The sequence below is a fragment of the Rhinatrema bivittatum genome, chromosome 2 (genome assembly GCF_901001135.1).
Source record: "Rhinatrema bivittatum chromosome 2, aRhiBiv1.1, whole genome shotgun sequence".
Lineage (NCBI taxonomy): Eukaryota > Metazoa > Chordata > Amphibia > Gymnophiona > Rhinatrematidae > Rhinatrema > Rhinatrema bivittatum.
The window spans coordinates 577336690-577355780 of NC_042616.1; the positions used below are offsets into that span (position 1 = coordinate 577336690).

At 42.7% G+C, this 19091-nt stretch overlaps 1 long non-coding RNA gene across 1 annotated transcript; it reads left to right on the forward strand.

The window, feature by feature from the left end:
- The first annotated feature begins 6583 nt into the window (after nucleotides 1-6583).
- Nucleotides 6584-14440, forward strand: LOC115086216. Its single transcript, XR_003855163.1, has 3 exons — nucleotides 6584-6714; nucleotides 13689-13857; nucleotides 14279-14440. It is a non-coding gene; the product is annotated as an uncharacterized LOC115086216 (long non-coding RNA).
- Nucleotides 14441-19091: the final 4651 nt, after the last annotated feature.

Here is a 19091-nt window from a genome sequence, read left to right on the forward strand (position 1 = left end):
GAATCGTTTAAGTGGGCCCAGGAACATATACAAAGAGTGGAAAGAAAAGTGGTCCCTGGAGTGCAGCTTACAGACTCTGTTCCTCCATATTTTGTGATGAAAGGGAATTTACTTTATAGAATCACAAAGGGAAGTGTGGAAAGGGAAGTGATAAGAACAACTCCTGGTTCCCAAACCCTATCATCAGCAGGTCATGCAGTTAGCACACAGTCATCTTTTAGGGGATACCTGGGGAAGAAAAAAAACCTGGGAAAAGATACTGGCACAATATTATTGGTCAGGCCTTCATAAACAGGTCCAGTTGTATTGCTGGTCCTATCCTACCTGCCAGCTCACAAAGTCTGCCACAGTACAGGCAGCACCTCTCATACCAATGCCTGTAAGACCTCTTTTGAAAGAATGGGCATGGATCTTGTGGAGCCATTAGAGAGATTAACTCAAGGAAATAAATACATTCTGGTCATACTAGACTATGCCACCAGCTATCCGGAAGCAGTGCCACTACAAAATACAAAGCTCCAGATGATGGTGACCACCCTAATGGAGGTTTTTTTTCACAACTTTGGGCTGCCTAAGAAGATCCTGGTGGATCAGGGTACCTCTGTTGTCTCCAAGATCATGAAACAAATCTACACCTGGCTCAAGTAAAAATTCTGTGGTCCTTGGTGTATCACCCGCAGACCGATTGCCTAGTCGAGCACTTCAATCAGACGCTCAAACAAACGTTAAAGAAATTTGTGGATGAACTGGGTAAGAACCGGGACACATTACTACCCTATGTGCTGTTCACAGTCCACAAGCTCAATGGGATTTTCTCCTTTTGAGTTATTATACAGAAAGAGACCGATAGGCATCTTGGACATAGCTTGTGAGACCTGGGAAGACCAAGCAAACCCCAGGCAGAACCTCGTTGACTGTGTGTTCCGAGTGAAGGATCATCTAAAAAAGGCTGGGAAGGGGGCCCACTTGTATTTGGAAAAGGCACAGTATTCAAAAGCCCGAGCTTACAATCGTCCCATAGACCAATGAGTATTCCAGCCAGGGGACCGTATCCTTGTCCTCCTCCCATCTTCAGAAAGCAAGCTGTTAGCCCATTGGCAAGGACCCTATGAAGATTTGAAGAAAACAGAGCCTGTGGATTACAAAATAGCTCAGCCAGATAAATGAAAAAAAAAACCCCCTCAAATATATCACGTAAACCTCCTGAAGAAGTGGGTAGCACAGGAGTGCAGCGTAGAACAGGAAGGAGAGTTGGCCCAGAAGTTGGACCTGAAGTGGACCGAGCTCACATTCCTTTTGGAGACAGTTGACCTAAAGCAACTGGTAGAGAAAAACAAGATCTTCTCGAACCTGCCCAGTCATACCCACCTGCTGCAATATGACATCACTACGACTCCTGGCGTTGTGGGTACAGCAACAACCCTATTAGATTCCCAAGGCCAGACGCTGCATCATCGAGACCAAAGTGGAGGAGATGCTCCAGCTCGGGGTTATAGAGGAGTCTAACAGTGATTGGTTCTCAACTACAGTATTGGTGCCAAAGCCAAATGGGAGCATAAGGTTCTGTATTGATTTTAGAAAGGTCAACAAGGTCTGAAAACTCAATACCTATCCGATGCCACGAGTGGATATCTGATTGAGCATCTGGGATTGGCCCAGTTCATCTCTACCCTCAATCTTACCATAGAGTATTGGCAGTGCCTCTCATGCCCTCTGCGAAAAAGATGACTGCTTTTTCAGTACCCAGGGGACTTTTCCAGTTCACTGTATTCCCTGTTTGCCTTCATGGTGCCCCCACATTTCAATGATTGGTCGACTGCCTGCTCTGTCCACATCAAGGGTATGCAGCTGCCTACTTGAATGACATTGTGGTCTACAGCCCCAATAGAAGACACATCTTAGCAAAATATTTTATTTATTTATTTATTTATTTTGTATACCGACATTCGATCGAGATATCACATCGGTTTCCAGATAACAGGTTGAATAGAGCCGGAACTGCCCTATTTTACATTGTAACAAGATAACAGTTGATTAAACAATTAATATAAGGAACATTGTAACATATGAATAAAATTAAAATTAAATATATTAAATGTGGGTATATAGATGTGGCATATAGCCTATATACAATATGTACAATATGACTTGGTTACGAGTAGGGTGGGGGACAGGGAAAAAGGGAGGATAGAGAGGGGGAGGAGGGGTTATGCGTTCGTGCAGGGTAGAAGTTATGCGGTAAGGCTTTCAAGAGCGTGTATTTTAGGATGTTGGGGTTCAGGAGGGAATGCTTTCAAGAACAGCCATGTTTTGAGCTGTTTTTTAAAGCCTTGCGGTGAGGGTTCGTTTCTGAGCTGTGGGGGGAGGGAGTTCCACAGGGTAGGGCCAGCTATTGTAATGGCTCGTTTGCGTGTTGTATTGAGGTGAGCACTTTTAAGAGTTGGGATGGAGAGGAGACCTGAGTTGGAGGATCTGAGATTTCTTTGTGTGATATATGGTTGGATGGTGTTGTTTAGCCAGACCATTCTGTTGTTGTTTATTTTTTTGTGAAGGAGGGTGAGGGTTTTATACTGGATTCTTTGTGTGATGGGCAGCCAGTGGAGGTCTTTGAGAGTGGGTGTGATTTGGGAGAATTTTCTGTGATTGGTGATAATTCTGGCGGCGGCGTTTTGTAGTACTTGGAGGGGCTTGATGTGGATTTCAGGAAGTCCAAGGAGGAGGGAGTTGCAGGCCATCCTAACCAGTCTGAAGAAAGCAGGGCTAGCAGCTAATCCTAAGAGGTGATTGCTGGCAGGGTAAGAGGTCCAGTATCTTACCTACACCTGGGGAAGGGCAAGATCCATCCTCAGACCAGGAAGATCAAGGTGATCTCCCGGGTGCCAGTCCCACAAACAAAAGTGAAATTGAGAGTATTCCTAGGCCTTACGGGGTACTACAGAAGGTTAATTCCCAACTATTCAGAGATGGTGGAGCCTCTCACAAGGCTGTTGGTAAAGAAAGCACCAGAGAAGGTCCAGTAGTCAGAGGAGGTAGAGAAGGCCTTCAGGGCCCTGAAAGGGGTGATATGCTCTGAACCAGTTCTAATAAGCCCGGACTTCACCGAACCTTCACGGTGCAGACTGATGCCTCAGAAGTTGACTTGGGAGCCATCTTGGTCCAGGAGAAGGATGGCCAAGAACATCCTGTGGCATACATTAGTCAGAAGCTGATGCCACAGGAAAAGCATAATTCAACAGTTGAGGAGTCCTTGGCAGTCAAGTGAGCTTTAGAGGCCTTGCACTATTACCTGCTGGGACAGCAGTTTACGCTCATAACAGATCACCAACCACGCCTATGGATGAATAGGAATAAGGAGTCCAACGCATGGGTGATGAGATGGTTTCTGGACCTACAGTCCTTCAACTATAAGATCCAACATAGGGCAGGGATAATGCTAATGCAGATTTCCTGTCAAGAGATGTGTACTTTGTATGGGCAGATGCTCATACCAACAAGGTTGAGCTGAGAGGAAGGGTAAGTGAAGAAGTGTACAGAATACTCCCTCAGATTACCTTAAAGGACTGGGTAGAGCTGTCTTGCCTGGTCCTCCTTAAGGTTGAGACTCAGAGGGAATCCTGGATGAAAGGAGGATCCCTTCACCAGAGTATAAGACCTCAGGGCCTAGAAGGGTTAAACAGGCCCCAGGGAGCCGTGAGAGAACCACTGTATGCCAAGACCTGTTACATGTAAAAATTGTGTGTTACCTGAAGATTAAGGTCTGCTGCACTAGTTGTGTTGAGTTTGGTTTTCACTGTAAATAAACTGCACTTAAGGAACAGCCAGAGTCTGCCTTCTTTTTTACGCTGGCTGGTTTCAAGCCGCTACCACTTGAGTTGCCATACTACTGTGGCAGTCACAAACTATAACTTAAACATAATCCAAACAACCACAGATCATTCAAACCCAAGACAAACCAAATACTGTCACATAATACATTATGTAGACCAATTGACAGAATGTAAAAAACTACCGTAATCAGCTTAGGATATGTCTGAGCTGATAAAGTATTATAAAAGTTCTCCCACACTTTAATATAATCTTTAGAATCTCTTCTGTGCAGCAATTTAGCATCTAATCTCTCACACTGAATCTAATCAATCATTTTAAAATGCCATAATGATAATGGAGGTTCTTTTACTTCTAACCAATAATGTAAAATACAAGCCTTAGCTAAGAATAGAGCTATTTGTATAAAACATGCAGAGCTTTTAGATATAAGGTGGAATGTATCCATAACCCAAGTAATAAGCATTGACTAGTACATTTAGATCTGTAAGAGTATTCTTGTTCTAACACATCAAACACATTGTCCCAGAAGTCAACTTGGGACATAATTCAAATTTATGTACTAAAGTACCTTGTTCTGTTTTACGTTTATTACATAATGGTGATGTTACTATATGCATTTTATAGGTTTTGACTGAATCAATATAACTGCAATGTAAAATTTAAAATTGCATTTCTTGTAGGTTTGCTGAGATGGAGGTTTTATATAGTGAGTCAAAGCAAAGCCTCATATCTGCCAATTCCAGCTGAACACCAATAAATTTTGTCCAATTATACATCAATTTAGCAAGCAGAGCATCATTAGAGACACTCAGCATGATTTTATACCAATAAGACAATGAATTTCTATTTGGAACTAAATTCCTTATGGCATTTTCGATAGAACTAGGTTGAAATAGTTTCAAATATTTTTTTCTCTAACAATTGGATATAATGCCTAGCCTGCAAAAATGCATAGAAATGTTTATGAGATAATTGGTATGTGTGTTGCAAGTCAGCAAAAGACAGAAGTGTTTGATGTTGATCCAAATAAAAGTGCATCAATTTGTAAATACCTTCCTCATGCCATTCTTTAAACACTTCTGATTGTATACCATGTAAGAATCCAGGGTTACTAGGCAAAGGCAAAAAGCCAGAAATATCTGATGAGATACCTCCCCACTGACAAATATATAGACAAGTTAAAACACTACAGGGCGCAGTAAAGGACATTTTTAGAAAAGGGATAATAATCTAGCTTCCCTAGTATGTACCAAACCCGTCAAAGACCAGGGTTTAACCAGAGATGCTACAAATTACAAGTACACAACTTATGTATACCATTCATGTAAAAATCTCATTTGACAAACCCCATTATAAAAGCAAGCATCTGGCATATTTAACTCCCCGATTTTTATTTCTCATCAAAGTAGAAAAACTCTTACGTGCTCCTTATGCTCACCAAATAAAATATGTTAACAGAGATTTAAGCCTTTTAAGATCATTTTTTTTTACTATTTATTGCTTTTACAATTATTCCAAGAAATAATAGTGTATAGAAACAAAGAAAAACATATTAAGGTAATTCCAGTTAAACATGAACATTTTTTTCCTATATTAGCCCACAGTACTGTTGAGAACGGTGTTTTAGTGTGCCCTTGGGCCTCAGCCTGACCCAGACCTTCTGAGCCGAGCCAAGGGTTGACGGTGGCCCCGCATGGCTGACGGTCTACCCTCGGCCAGGTCGGCAAGCTCCCATGGCCAACATCTGAGGATGTTGAAAGTTGAATGGTCCTCCGACCATTCCGGGCCCTTTCGGACCTGCTGCGAGCAGCATGGAGCAGCAGGCCTGGCCTGAGGTTGAGGGAAGACGCACCTTGACATGAAGACATGACTATGGAGTGATGCGACGGCATCTAGACGAAGACACCTGGCTGATGCAATGGCATCCAGGGACGAAGACACATGGCTGATGCAACGGCATCCAAGGACGAGACTCTTGACATCCAAAAGGCAACACAAGGCATGGACATTGGCACTGTCTCTCAGGGTGCCCCACTCAGGCCACCCGTGGGACTGAGTCGCGGACCACCCTGTCCGTTACGCGCCCTACACAGCCCCAAGGCTGGTCACGGACCACGACGGGAGCGGGACAGCACAGGAAGACACATCCGGGACATGATGGCTCAGGAGCACAGGACAACTGTCCACCGGCAGGCAGTCCACTCAGGAATACTGCATCTGAGGGACGCCCGGCCCACCGGTACCAGAAGGCTCGAGAGCGAAGATGAGGAGTGGCGTAGGAAAGGACATCACGGAAGGCAGGAACACCAGGATGAAGGAGATAACGAAGACGCCTGGACATGGACCTCAGGCACGAAGACTTGGACATGGCACAATGGACGAGACGAGGAGCTCCACAGAGAGAAGAAGACCTTACACAGGCTCTGGCAGGCAGGAGCCTCCAGAGCGAAGACTCATGATGATGCAAGGCACTGAAGAACTGACGGAGCAGCCCTTTATAGGGCTGAAGCAGGAAACAGTCATCAAGGTGGGGCCTAGACACTTCCTGTGTCTGGCCCTTTAAATATTAGAAGAAGACGTGGCCGCGCGCCTAGAGATTAGGAAGCAGAGGCTGTGCAGGACCATGGCCAGTGGCAGACGCCAGTAGAGGCAGGGCTGAGCCTGGGAACAGCCGCTGCAGGAGGCCCCAGAGGCAGCTCCTGCCGCTACTCGAGCCCGGGGCTTTTGCGGCCTCCAGCTGCGAAGGTGGAATCGGTGTCGGGGGCGGTCCCAGCCCCGAAGACAGCCGCGGCTCCGGCCGCGGAAGCCCGGACGATGGTGGGCGGCCTCCGGGCCGCGTGGGCAAGCCGACGGCGGCGTCCTGCCGCGTCGGTGAAGAAAGCTGCGGTGAGTCAGTGAGCCTGCTCACGGGGAACACCCGTGGGCAGCGTTCATAACACGTACTAGGGGAAGATAGTAGAAACAATGTGAGGAATCAATTATTATTAAAGAAGAAAAAGACAAGACTGATACCTAATTAAGCTCAGAATAATACAAATTTAGCCATCAATATGAGGGACAGATCACTTAGGAGAAGAGACACTCAACAGAGAAGAAGATTGCCTCCGAGTTATAAAATTAGTCAATTCTAAGGGGTCATAAAAATATATTTGACCCCTTACAATTTAATCACACATTTGCAGGGGAAATTTAACCAAAACAATACCCCAAGTTGTAACACTCCTGGACGCAGCATAAGAAACCTTTTCCTTCTAAGCTGGGTGGCTTTTGCGACATCAGGAAATATATTAACACAGAAATTCAAAAAAGAGGAAATCCTATTATGAAAGAAATATCTCATCACCAAATCCTGATCTGAGTCCACCACAAAAGTAGCTATTAAAGTTGCCGCAATAATTTCAGCAGTTCCTGAGTTTTCAAAAAAACTGTTATATTCAAACATCCAAGGCAGGCTGAATTCTAAATCTTGAGATGGATTCTTCTTTTCAGGTGGTAAATAATATACTTTAGCTAAGGGTGGTAATATATTCTCAGGAATTTTTAATATCTCCAAAAAATCTCTTCTCAACATCTGAGATAGTGAAACAGTTTTTTGCTTGGAAAATTTATTAATTGAATATTTCTAGATCTCACCACATTTTCTAAAGATTCGATTTTATATCGAAGCACTATATGGCCTTTTGATATATTTCCAACATTTTCCGTAAGTGAAGAAATCTGAGATTGTAATTCTGAAACTTGAGCAGATAATTTTTCCAGGTCTTTTTTAAAAGTTTGTAGCGAGTCAGTAAGAGACTGCTGTGAGATGACATAATGTCCAAACCAAGAAGGAAGACCAGCAATAGCCTCTCAGATAGAATCAAGGGTTAATGCCTGGGGTAGAGGCAAATTTCCCAGCAAATCTGATGCCATAGTAGTAGAGGAAACACCATCTTGTCTGGTAAGGACTCCTCTTGGCCCATCAACTCCCACCTACATAGACAACGGCAGCCCAGTTGGCACACACAGGGCAGATCCCAAAGGTCTCTCTGGACTAGGGTCCACCACTGCATGAAATATGGTCACAATATCAGCGCCTAGGGTAGGTTGCAATGGGGAGTGGGGGGAGGGGAGAGGGCGATTCAGCAAGAGTGAAACATTAGGGTCCAGGAGGAGCAACACCGAATCATTGCACACTGACCCCTCCAAGGATGCATCTTCAGATCTGGGTTGCTGAGCTATTCCCCTCCTACTAACCATGACAAACTCATCGATCGATCCAGCAGTCAATGGCAAAGAAAACTCGGGGAAAGTGCATGCTTTTCCTTTCCTTTTCCCCATCAAGGTTAAGGGGAAAAAGTGTTGCAAGAAAAAATACACTTGAGGAGAGTCTGCCGGTTAGCAGGAGAGAACATTAGGAGAAGCCATCTTGAAACCACGACCCCCTAATATGCTTATTTAATAACCAAATCGGAAGCATTTGTAGTTTACATAGGAGTTTGGGCAGTAGTACCATTTTAAAAAAGGGGCATCTCCCAAAAAAGGATAGTGGCAAATCCAACCAAACATTTAATTGATCTTGAAAAGTGATAGGCAAGGAACTATATTTCCTAAAAAGGCAAAGATTTGCTGTTGCCACAGTCTTATCGCCCCATTTCCTTAATCAATATTGGCGAATCAATTAAGTCACGTTATTTCATGTTTGGTTTCTGCAGATCAAACAGGATTTGTCAGGGGTAGAGATAGAATAGCCAACGTGAGGAAGTTCATACAAGCTTTATATCTGTCAAATCAGGACAATAAAAATGGTATAATCATAAGTCTTGATTCAGAAATGCATTTGATTGTGTACAATGGAAGAATTTATTTGGGGTTTTATATGTTTGCCTTCCTATTTCATTTGTCAATTGGATTTCATTGCTCTATTCCAACTCCCAAGCACGTACAAGAATGAACAAGCTGATTTCATCTCCACTGCGACTATAGTGGGATACGTCAAGGGTGCCTATTATCCCCATTGTTATATGTTTTAACCATAGAATCTTTGGCTATCAAGATCAGGGAAGCTTTAGATATTGAAGATTTCAAAATGGGTGATAACATATGTATAAAATGTATTTGCAGATGACATTCTCCTTTTTCTGGGTGTGAGGGAGTGTACAGAAAATTCCCTCAGACTACCATATAGGTCCAGGCACAGTTGTCTTACCCGATCCTCCTTAAGGATGAGACCCACTGGGAATCCTGGGTGAGGGGAGAAGTCCTTTACCAGAGTATAAGATCTCAGGGTCTAGAAGGGTTAATCAGGCCCTGGGGAGCATGCAGAGACCTACCATTTACTAAGAACTGTTATGTTTAACAACTGTGTATTAACCTGAAGCTAAAGTGAGCCGTGTTGTTTGTTCTGAGTTGACTTTTCAGGACTATGTATTAAATGAAGATAAGTGAACCTGCATTATTTTGAGTTGGCTTTTTTCACTGTAAATAAATTGCACTTAAGGAACAGCCAGAGTCTGCTTCCTTTTTTCTCTGGCTGTTTCCAAGCCGCTACCACTTGCTTTACCACAGTGGGTAAGTCTGAACTCTGCTTAAACAGAATAATAGAATTATTTGGCCAGTTTGGAAGGTTTACGGGGCTAAAAATTAACTCTGACAAATCAGAAGCTATGCCTGTTTCTCAAGCCAGTCATGGCAAGGATCCTTTCCTCTCAGATGGACGACTACATATATCAAATATTTGGATCTTTGTTTTCTTGGAAAGGTGAGCTTTTGTATTCTATGAACATTACTTATTAGCATTTGATTAATCTCTTCATGAAAGGTTCCCATTAACATACAATGATCAAACATATGAAAAAGCAGTTCAGTTACATAAGCATGAAGAATTCTATAAAATTCAGAGCTTCGGCCATCTATGCCAGCAGCTTTCCCTAGCTTAAGCCGATTAATAGCTATCTCTATTTCTAATATGGTAAACTTTTTTTTAAATAACTTTTATTTATCAGGAGACGACACAACACTTATAGAATGCAAGGCAATATGTTCACAAGCAAAAAATGTAGTCTCTAAATAACAAGTATCTCCCATACTGAGGCTCCCTCCCTCCAAGAGACCAGATTAAAACCAAAACAAAGAAGAACACCCCACATATAAGCGATATAACTGTCTGCATAAGGCCATAACTAGTTTACTTTGTTCTAGTATTCCCAGTAACATTTCCATATCTTATCATCAAGTGTGAAGTTCATATTCAGCCGCTGAGCAGCTCGACTAGTTAAATCGGATAAATAATGTAAATCATTTGGACGAATAACTATTATGTTATCCGTCTAAATGGCTTTTGAATATAGACCTCTGTATCTTTATGTTTCAATTTATGTCAGTTTCTCTATAAGTGCAATCTCATGCACCTGTTTAGTCCACAGTGTTGGCGTAAGGCCTTGTTTCCACATTAAAGCCACAGTGTGACTCCTCGCGTGTATTAACTGGTCTACTAGAACTCTTAACAGTAGGCAAGCTCTGTACCCTCCATAACCCCATAAGGCATAATTCCTGCCCCCAGGAACCTAGTGATCACCCTTGCCCTTCTTCCAGCCACCATAGAACACGTCCACCACATATGAAAAAAGAAGCCCTTTAGCTCATAGCCCCTCTAGCACAGAAAGGAGAAGCCGGGAGAAAAAAAAAACAGTGTAATAAAGGAGGTAATGGTAAACTTAGTTCTTATGTTAACTCCACTCACTTGCAGCAAGTGGAAATTTTGTGTGCTCTCTGCCAGATCAATTTTCTAATATTGCCCCCCAACTGTACACTAACATCCCCGACTCACTGCCCAATACAGATCGGGTGTGTGTGTGTGGGGGGGGGGGAGGTGGGGTCTCCTGACATCAAGTTACCCACAAGGGCCTTATAAAGGAGGGATATGCATTTCATAAGAACATAAGAAGTTGCCATACTGGGTCAGCCCAAGGGTCCATCAAGCCCAGCATCCTGTTTCAAACAGTGGCAAATCCAGGTTAAAGCACCTGGCAAGTACCCAAACATTAAGTAGATCCCGTGCTACTAATGCTAGTAATAGCAGTGGCTATTCCTTAAGTCAGCTTGGTTAATAGCAGTTAAAGGACTTCTCCTTCAAGAACTTATCCAAACCTCTTTTAAATCCAGCTACACTAACTGCACTAATCACATCCTCTGGCAACAAATTCCAGAGTTTAATTGTGCATCTCATGAAAAATAATTTTCTGTTTTAAATGTGCTACTTGTTAATTTTATGGAATGCCCCCTAGTCCTTCTATTATCTGAAAGAGTAAATAACCGATTCACGTTTACCCGTTCTAGACTTCTCATGATTTTATAGACTTCTATCATATCCTCCCTCAACTGTCTCTTCTCCAAGCTGAACAGCCCTAACTCTCTTTAGCCTTTCCTCATAGGAGAGCCATTCCATCCCCTTTATCATTTTGATCACCCTTCTCTGTACCTTCTCCCATGTAACTATCTTTTTTTTTCAGATGCAGCAACCAGAATTGTATGCAATATTCCAGATGCGGTCTCACCATGGAGTGATACAGAAGCATTATGACATTTTCTGTTTTATTCACCTTGGCATATCTTCACTTAAAAGGGCTTCACAAATGGAGGAAGGGGAATCAGCACCAGACCCCACTTCATATACCCCCCCCCCCCCCCGAATTACCCCCAGCACCTTCCAATAATAATAATCAGCACGGAAGTCCCCAAAATACTGTGGCGTACTTTCTCCATCCTCCCAGAGCTGGTCCATAAATTTAAGACCAACCTTTCAACAATCAGCAGCTTCTGCATTATACAGCACGTATGAACAGTTTACCACTGAGAAGTAATCCAAGGCTATAGGGTTGACGTAGGATCCAAAGATCCCCTTAACCTCCTCCCTACTGCCCTCTATACTCTAAAAGGCAGATTTTCAAAGGGATACGCGCGTAACCCCGGAAAAGCTGCCCCTGCGCGTGCCGAGCCTATCTTGCATAGGCTCGGCGGCCCGCACAAGCCCTGGGACGCGTAAGTCCCGGGGCTTCGAAAAAGGGGCAGGAAGGGGGCAGGTCTGGGGGCATGGCGGCAGTACGGGGGCGTGGCGGAGGTTCGGGGGTGGTCCCGAGTACTCCGGCACAGCAGCCTGTGCCGGGGGATGGCGAGCTGGCACGGGCAGGCGTAACTTTGGAAATAAAAGGTAGGGGGGATTTAGTTAGGGCTGGGGGGTGGGCTAGATAGGGAAAGGGAGGGGAAGGTGGGGGGGAAAATCGCAAAAAAAGTTCCCTCCAAGGCCGCTCCGATTTCGGAGCGGCCTTGGAGGAAATGGGGAAAGCCATCGGGGCTCCCCTTGGGCTTGGCGTGTGCAAGGTGCATAAGTTTGCACCCACTTGCACGCGCCGACCCCGGATTTTATAACATGCGTACGGCTGCGCATGCATGTTATAAAATCGGGTGAAGATTTGTTTGCGCCGGGTTGCGCGAACAAATCTACGCCCACACATAACTCTAAAAATCTGGCCCTAAATGTGTGGGAAATAGTAATACATGCCCACTTTACCCTTTGGACATGTATTGAGTCTTTTAGCTCTGTCAATAAGCAAGAGAGATCCAGGGTTCCTGCCAAATATGATTCCTTTTCATATCATGAGGTGTCTATTTCCCTATGCAATCATACCATTGCTCCATGCAAACACGCTGCCCAAGAATACCGCTGTAAATTAGGGAAATTCATCCTTCCTTTTTTTTGGGACAGCCACAGGTTGTGAAGCCATGCCATGTAAATTTGAGAAGTGAACTGTTAATATTAGAGAAGAGGCTATCAGGCAAAAAGCAGGGAACATGCTAGAACAGATATATCATGCGAAGGAGCACATTCATCTTTATTACATTGAGTCTCCCAGCCTATGATAATCAATTTTCCCTTAACACAGTTGCTGTCTCCCATGGAAATGTTTAAAACATTCTTAAGAGAGATATTAAGTTATGAAGAGGAAGATTTTCCCAGGTTGTCAAAGATATATTATTTTACAAAAAAATCTGTGAGAAATGCTGAACTGAAAAACGATAATGTAAATGTAGAAGGATTGCCTAGTTTGGGTATTACAACTTTTCTAGAAGAATCAATCAAATCTAATAGATAATAGGGCAACCTTATTTGTGTCTTGTTGCAGAGCAAGATAAGGATGTACTATTTAGAAAATTATTTAGGAATAGAAATGTTCCTTTTTGTGGACATAAAGTCCAAAGATTTCCCGACGTCGCTCGTGTCACTCAGGCGAGAAGGAAATATTTTCTATCTTTGAAAACTCGAGTAGGGGCACTGGGAGTGACATTTTTCCTTAAATTTCCATGTTCCTGTTTTATTCCTTATCAGGGGAAAAAATTTGGATTTAATGATCCAATACATTTAGAAACATTTCTGAATGATAAAAATCAATCCATGAACTTAGAGACAGACGCACATTAAAAAAGATAACTCTGTTCTTCTTCATATATTTTGTTTTGTTTTCATTAGAACTCAGATGTTTGAGTTCTAATTGATAAATATATATAAATGAATATTTATATATTTTCCTTGTTAGTATCCCCCAATTATGGATATGTCGAACAATGAAGGTTATTTGTAATGGAAAATTGATATATTGATTATACATTGTGACATATTTCTTAGTTTCATGATTGTAATCATTGAAGAAAATTAATAAAGTATAGAGATGTGAATCGTTTTTTGTGTTTGTGTCATTCTTCGTTTTTCGGCCGCCCCTTTGCGGGAGTGAGGGAAGGGGGGGAGTGAGGGAAGGAGACAGAGAGGGTTTTTGCCCTCCATAGAGATTTACCAGCTGTGGAAATTCCTGTTTAACATCTTGCAGGTGAGAGTAACATCGTCGCCAGCAAGTGACGTCAAAAGGGTGTGGTTACAGCGCTTAACTTCGGCGGAGCTGCGGCGCATTCTTGGGAAGTGAGGGAAGGAGACAGAGAGGGTTTTCGCCCCCCATAGAGACTTATCAGCTGTGGAAATTCCTGTTTAACATCTTGCAGGTGAGAGTACCATCCTCGCCAGCAAGTGACATTAAAAGAGCATTGTTACAGCGCTTAACTTCAGCGGAGCTGTGGCGCACCACCTAAGCCGCATGTCCAACATAATTTGTGCTGTATTTTCTTTTATTTGGGATATATCTTTAATGTATTTTGATGTATGTTTCTCTCTGTGTTTGATGAGCCTCCCCTTTGACTTTCGTTTTCTGAGTGGCAAGAGCTTGATCATGTGATCTCTGTCCAATTGGACATTACAGTTTTGGCACTAAGGTTAGCATCTTAAAATTCCTTTGTCTAGCTGGCATATATAAGAACTCCTGTTATATTCTGAATGTCTATAAGAAAGGTATATTTTGGAAAATTATTGCTTATCCAGCTTTTTTCTATCTCATATATTTTAATTATTGTTTGTTTTTAATTTTAGTGGTTGAGCTACTGTCTGCAATAGTCCCTCCCAACGCAGCCTGTTTGGTGAAACACAGTGTCCGAGTCAGTGGACATTCTGACTTTTATAATGTGAAATAATAAAAAATACAGGAGTTTCTTCATTAATAAACTATTTATAATACCTATGGATGATCAACTTCCTTTAAGGAACCTCTGTCCCATGCTCCTTTTGCTACTGCTATAATACTGAGTGTGAAGCTTTACCTCGCTCCCCATTTAGCCAAAATCTTCTGAAAATTAAATGTCTGCATGTTAGCTGGGTCCTTATGCAGATAGATCCCCATATATTTAAAAGAATCCTGCGCCCACTGCATCAGAAAATTTGGGCCGCACATTTAGACTGAAGATTCATGCAATGGGAGAGCTTCTGACTTATCTAAATTTAGTTTAGAACCTGCTATCCTGTCATATTGCTGAAATTCTTCCAGATTCTTTATATGCATCAGAATGTCATCCCCAAAAGCAGTCTGAAAAACATTCCTCTCCCTCTTTCCAACGGGAATACTCTCTCTCTTTCCAGTTTTCAAATCTGCTTCAAGAGCAGGGGACAGAGGACATCCTTGATGGGTGCCCCTCTGCGGCTTGAACCCTTCTGATTTAACTCCATTAACTAAAACTAAAGCCATTGGTTTGTTATAAGGAGTTTGCACTACCTCTATGAAATATCCTGAAATACCCACCTTCTGAGGTATTTCAAACATGAAAGACCACTCATCATAGTCAAATGCTTTTTCAGCGGCGAAACTAAGTATCAGGGAAACAAACTTCTATAATTTGCCACATTCAATAGATGCCAATATCCTCCTAATGTTCATCATTGAATATCTGCCTTTCATGAAGCTCACCTGGTCTAAGCCTATCAAAATCGGGAGTATCCACACTAAGCGATCTGCCATCACCTTGGCCAACAGTTTTACATTAAAATTAAGCAAAGATATTGGCCTATAAGATTTTAACAAAACCGGATCTCTCCTTGATTTCAGCAGAACAGTAATCACTGCATATTTGGGGCTAAAGGGAAATGCCCCTTGTGCACCAAATAATTGTAAAACTCCCCCAGAAAAAGCAAGACCTTATCTATTATTATCTTATAAAACTCAGCAGGATAACCATCTGGGCTTGAAGCTTTAAGTAACTTGCTCTGTTATATCACTTTTTGAATTTCTTGTATGTGCAAAGGAGCATGTAAAACTTCTAACTACTCTGGTATTATAGAGGGCAGATCTACTGCATCCAAATAATGCACTACACTCTGCAAATCCATTGTAGAAGCAGAATATAATTCTTTATAGAAAGTACAGGATGCAGCACAAATATCCTCAGTCAAGTTCACCAGAGAATCTGGGTTCATATTTATAGCGGTAATATGTTTATGTCCTTCCCAGGTTCTTGTGAGGGAAGTGAGCATTCTGTCAGATTTATTTCCTGGGTAAAAAAATGTACTCATGGATGTGATGGACTTGGTGAGCTGTGTGTGCACCAAGCTCCAGCTATCACCCCCAAAAATCTGCCTCTCCTGCACGCAAAACATGAAATTTGTGGTTCCAAATGAAGGAAAGCTGTTCAAATCCAGCTCTGGTAAGCAAGGGAAGAGATCCCCTCACTGATGGCGATGAAATCACTTAAAAAAGATAGAGAGAAACTAAAGGCTGCTGAGACCAAAATAGCCGCCACTCCTCCAGACTTCCCAATGCCGTGGGGGAAGACACGCTGGAAGACAAGATCTCTCAGTGATTGCTGGATTGGACATGCGACTCCATCAAATTTCTGAACAAATATCAGAGGTAAGATCCTCGCTATCTGAATATGACTCACGCATTGAAAGAGTGGAGGGACGTGTAGTGCTAATGAAGGACGATGTGGGGCCCCTGGAATGGAGGACCATTCAATTAGAGAAGGAAGCACAGAACAGGGATGCAAAAATAGATGCCTGGAGAATCGCTCCAGGAGAAACAATTTAAGATTTATTGGCATCCCAGAGTCTGTACGTGAGGTGGACCTTTCGTGTGTTTTTGAAGCCTCGCTCATCTCAATGGTCCCCACCCTACCATCTTCCTTAGGGGGCCTGATTGTCCTTGGCCCACAGAATCAGTGCAAAGGCTGTGATTGATACCAGTCAAAAGCCACAAGTCACGATTGCAAGGTTTTTGAACTATGCACATAAAGTGCTAATGTTGCAGCACTATCGGAAGTCCAGAGAATTTCACCTTGAAAATAAGAAGATCCTGGTATTCCAAGACTTTTCTGTTCGTGTTTCCAGCCAAAGAAGAGAATTCTCAGCAATCTGTACCACTTTATTTACCAAGAACATACGCTTCTCCTTAATGTATCCAGCTAAACTGAAAGTTTGGCATCAAGGAAACACATGTATTTGAAAAACATGGAGCAGCTACAGAATATGTGAATTCACTGTCAGCTGAAGACAACCAACATGGCTGAAAGAACTTAACCCAAATAAATAAATCCTGGTCTCAGCATATGTCCCCAATAGCTATGGCCATCTTTTTTTTCTGGTCTATTTTCTCAAATATCCCAACTTGGGGACTACCCTATTATTCTGGGAGGGGATCTTAATTGCATTATAGACCCTCAACTAGACCGTTACCCTCCTAGGAGGGAACACCCTTTAAGTGAAACCAAGGGCCCACGCTTTCTGTCATATAATCTTCACATGTTGGATTTATGGAGAACTTTGCATCCTGGGTTATTTGATTTTACCCATTTAGCCCAGGCTCACCCCTCAAAACCCGGATTATTTATTAATCTCCGAATCTCTGCTCCATAGATTTACCACAGTCTCTACTGGGGATCTGATTATATCAGATCACTGTCCAGTGATAGGGAGCATGACCCTGGGTGAATTGCGAGGTAAGGGGCAATGGAGGATGCCTGCTAATTTGGCCAGAGACCCTGATTTTCCGGGCTATCTGCGGCGTAAATGAAACGATTTTGTACAGTTCAATGGGCAATACCTCAATCAACCCACTATTTTAGGAAACAGCAAAAGTGGTGCTCCAAGGTGACATTATTAACTATACATCCCACAAACGGAAAACAATGCAGGCAGAGAGAATATGCCTAGAATCACCCTGGAGAACTCAGAAGCGTATCTTGCTATTGACCCTATCAGTTGGAGACTTGGAAGAGTTTAAAGCCACTCAGATGGCACTTAACTCCATAATTCATGAAAGGGTACAGGGATCGCTTTGCAATTTGAAATACCAACTGTTCCAATTTGGGAACAAATCTGGACATTTAATGGCACGGCTATTAAAAGCTAGGAATCTTCCAAATTTATCCCAAGTATTAAGGATACAAATGGGCACCTCAAAACTTCGTCCTCAGAAATAGCACAAATCTTTTCTGATTTTTATCAAAAACTGTACTCTGCGGACCAAGTTATTTCCAATGATACTAATAAGTTTTTACAACATATTTCCTTTCCAACCTTGTCTGATGGGGCGTTGCAGAAATTGAACCAAGACATAACCCCAGAAGAAGTCTCTGAGGCTATAAAATCTCTGCCTGCATTAAAAGCCCTGGGTCCTGATGGCCTTGACTCTTATTTTTACAAATCCTTACTCCCGAACATTTCTGAAAAGCTTTGTTTTATATGAGGATATCTCTGTGCAAGGTAGTATGCCTGTAACTATGAGAGCAGCCACAAAGGTAGTTCTACCAAAACCAGGTAGGGATAGCCAACTCCCCTCTTCATACAGACCTATCTCCCTTCTAAATTTAGATATTAAAATATATGCTAAGTTATTAGCAAAAAGGTTGAAATATGTTACGCCAGTACTTATGTCACCTGACAAAGTGGGCTTTGTCCATGGGAGGTGCTCAACAGTTAACATTCATAAGGTGCAGGCAGCCTTGGAGAGGTGTGACTTTGCTGCTATACCAAACCCTCTTTTGGTCAGTTGCGATGCAGAAAAGGCATTTGATCGTGTGGCCTTTTTTTGTGAAGCGCACTAGACAAATTTGGTTTTGTGGGAAAAATTTTTCAATACATACAGATATTTTACTCTAACCCCACAGCCAGGATTCTGGTCAACAGCCTACTATCACAGGAATTTTCCCTCTGTAGAGGAACTCGTCAGGGCTGCCCCCGTCCCCACTGCTATTTATTTTAACAGTAGAACCCTAGTAATTAAATTAAGGAAGTCTTCTGAGGTCTCAGGAATAACGGTGGGATCTCACCAATACACAACTTTATTATTCGCTGATGACATTTTGCTCCTCCTCTCCAATGCCAAGAGCACTCTCCCAGCAGCCTTGCAAATTTTTTCGGAATACCAGATGGTATCTGGATTTAAACTCAATTTAGACAAGACTGAAGCACTGGATATTTCTGGGCATCTGAGACAAGAGTGGGGGGACTTCCCAGTGAAATGGGCGGGAGATTCTATTAAATATTTGGGAATCCATCTCCACAAATGTCCCTCTCAATGGTATAATATAAATATTCCCCCACTGGTAGAAAAAATACACCAGAAGTTAGTCAGCTGGCAGAACCTCCCTCTGTCCTTGCAGGGTCGCATCGCAGCAATGAAAACGGTTTTGGCCCCCAAACTCCTATACCTCTTCTTGATGCTCCCAGTAGTATTGCAGTCTAGGGAGAAACATATATTACAGAAAAGTTTGGGATCCTTTATTTGGAGAGAGAAGCAGGCGAGGATATCGTTCTAGACATTATCTGCCCCGCGGACTCAAGGTGGGTTTAGTGTCCCCGATTTCAGGGCTTACTCATGGGCGGCCAACTTTCGCTTTCTAGGAGACTGGTTAAATAA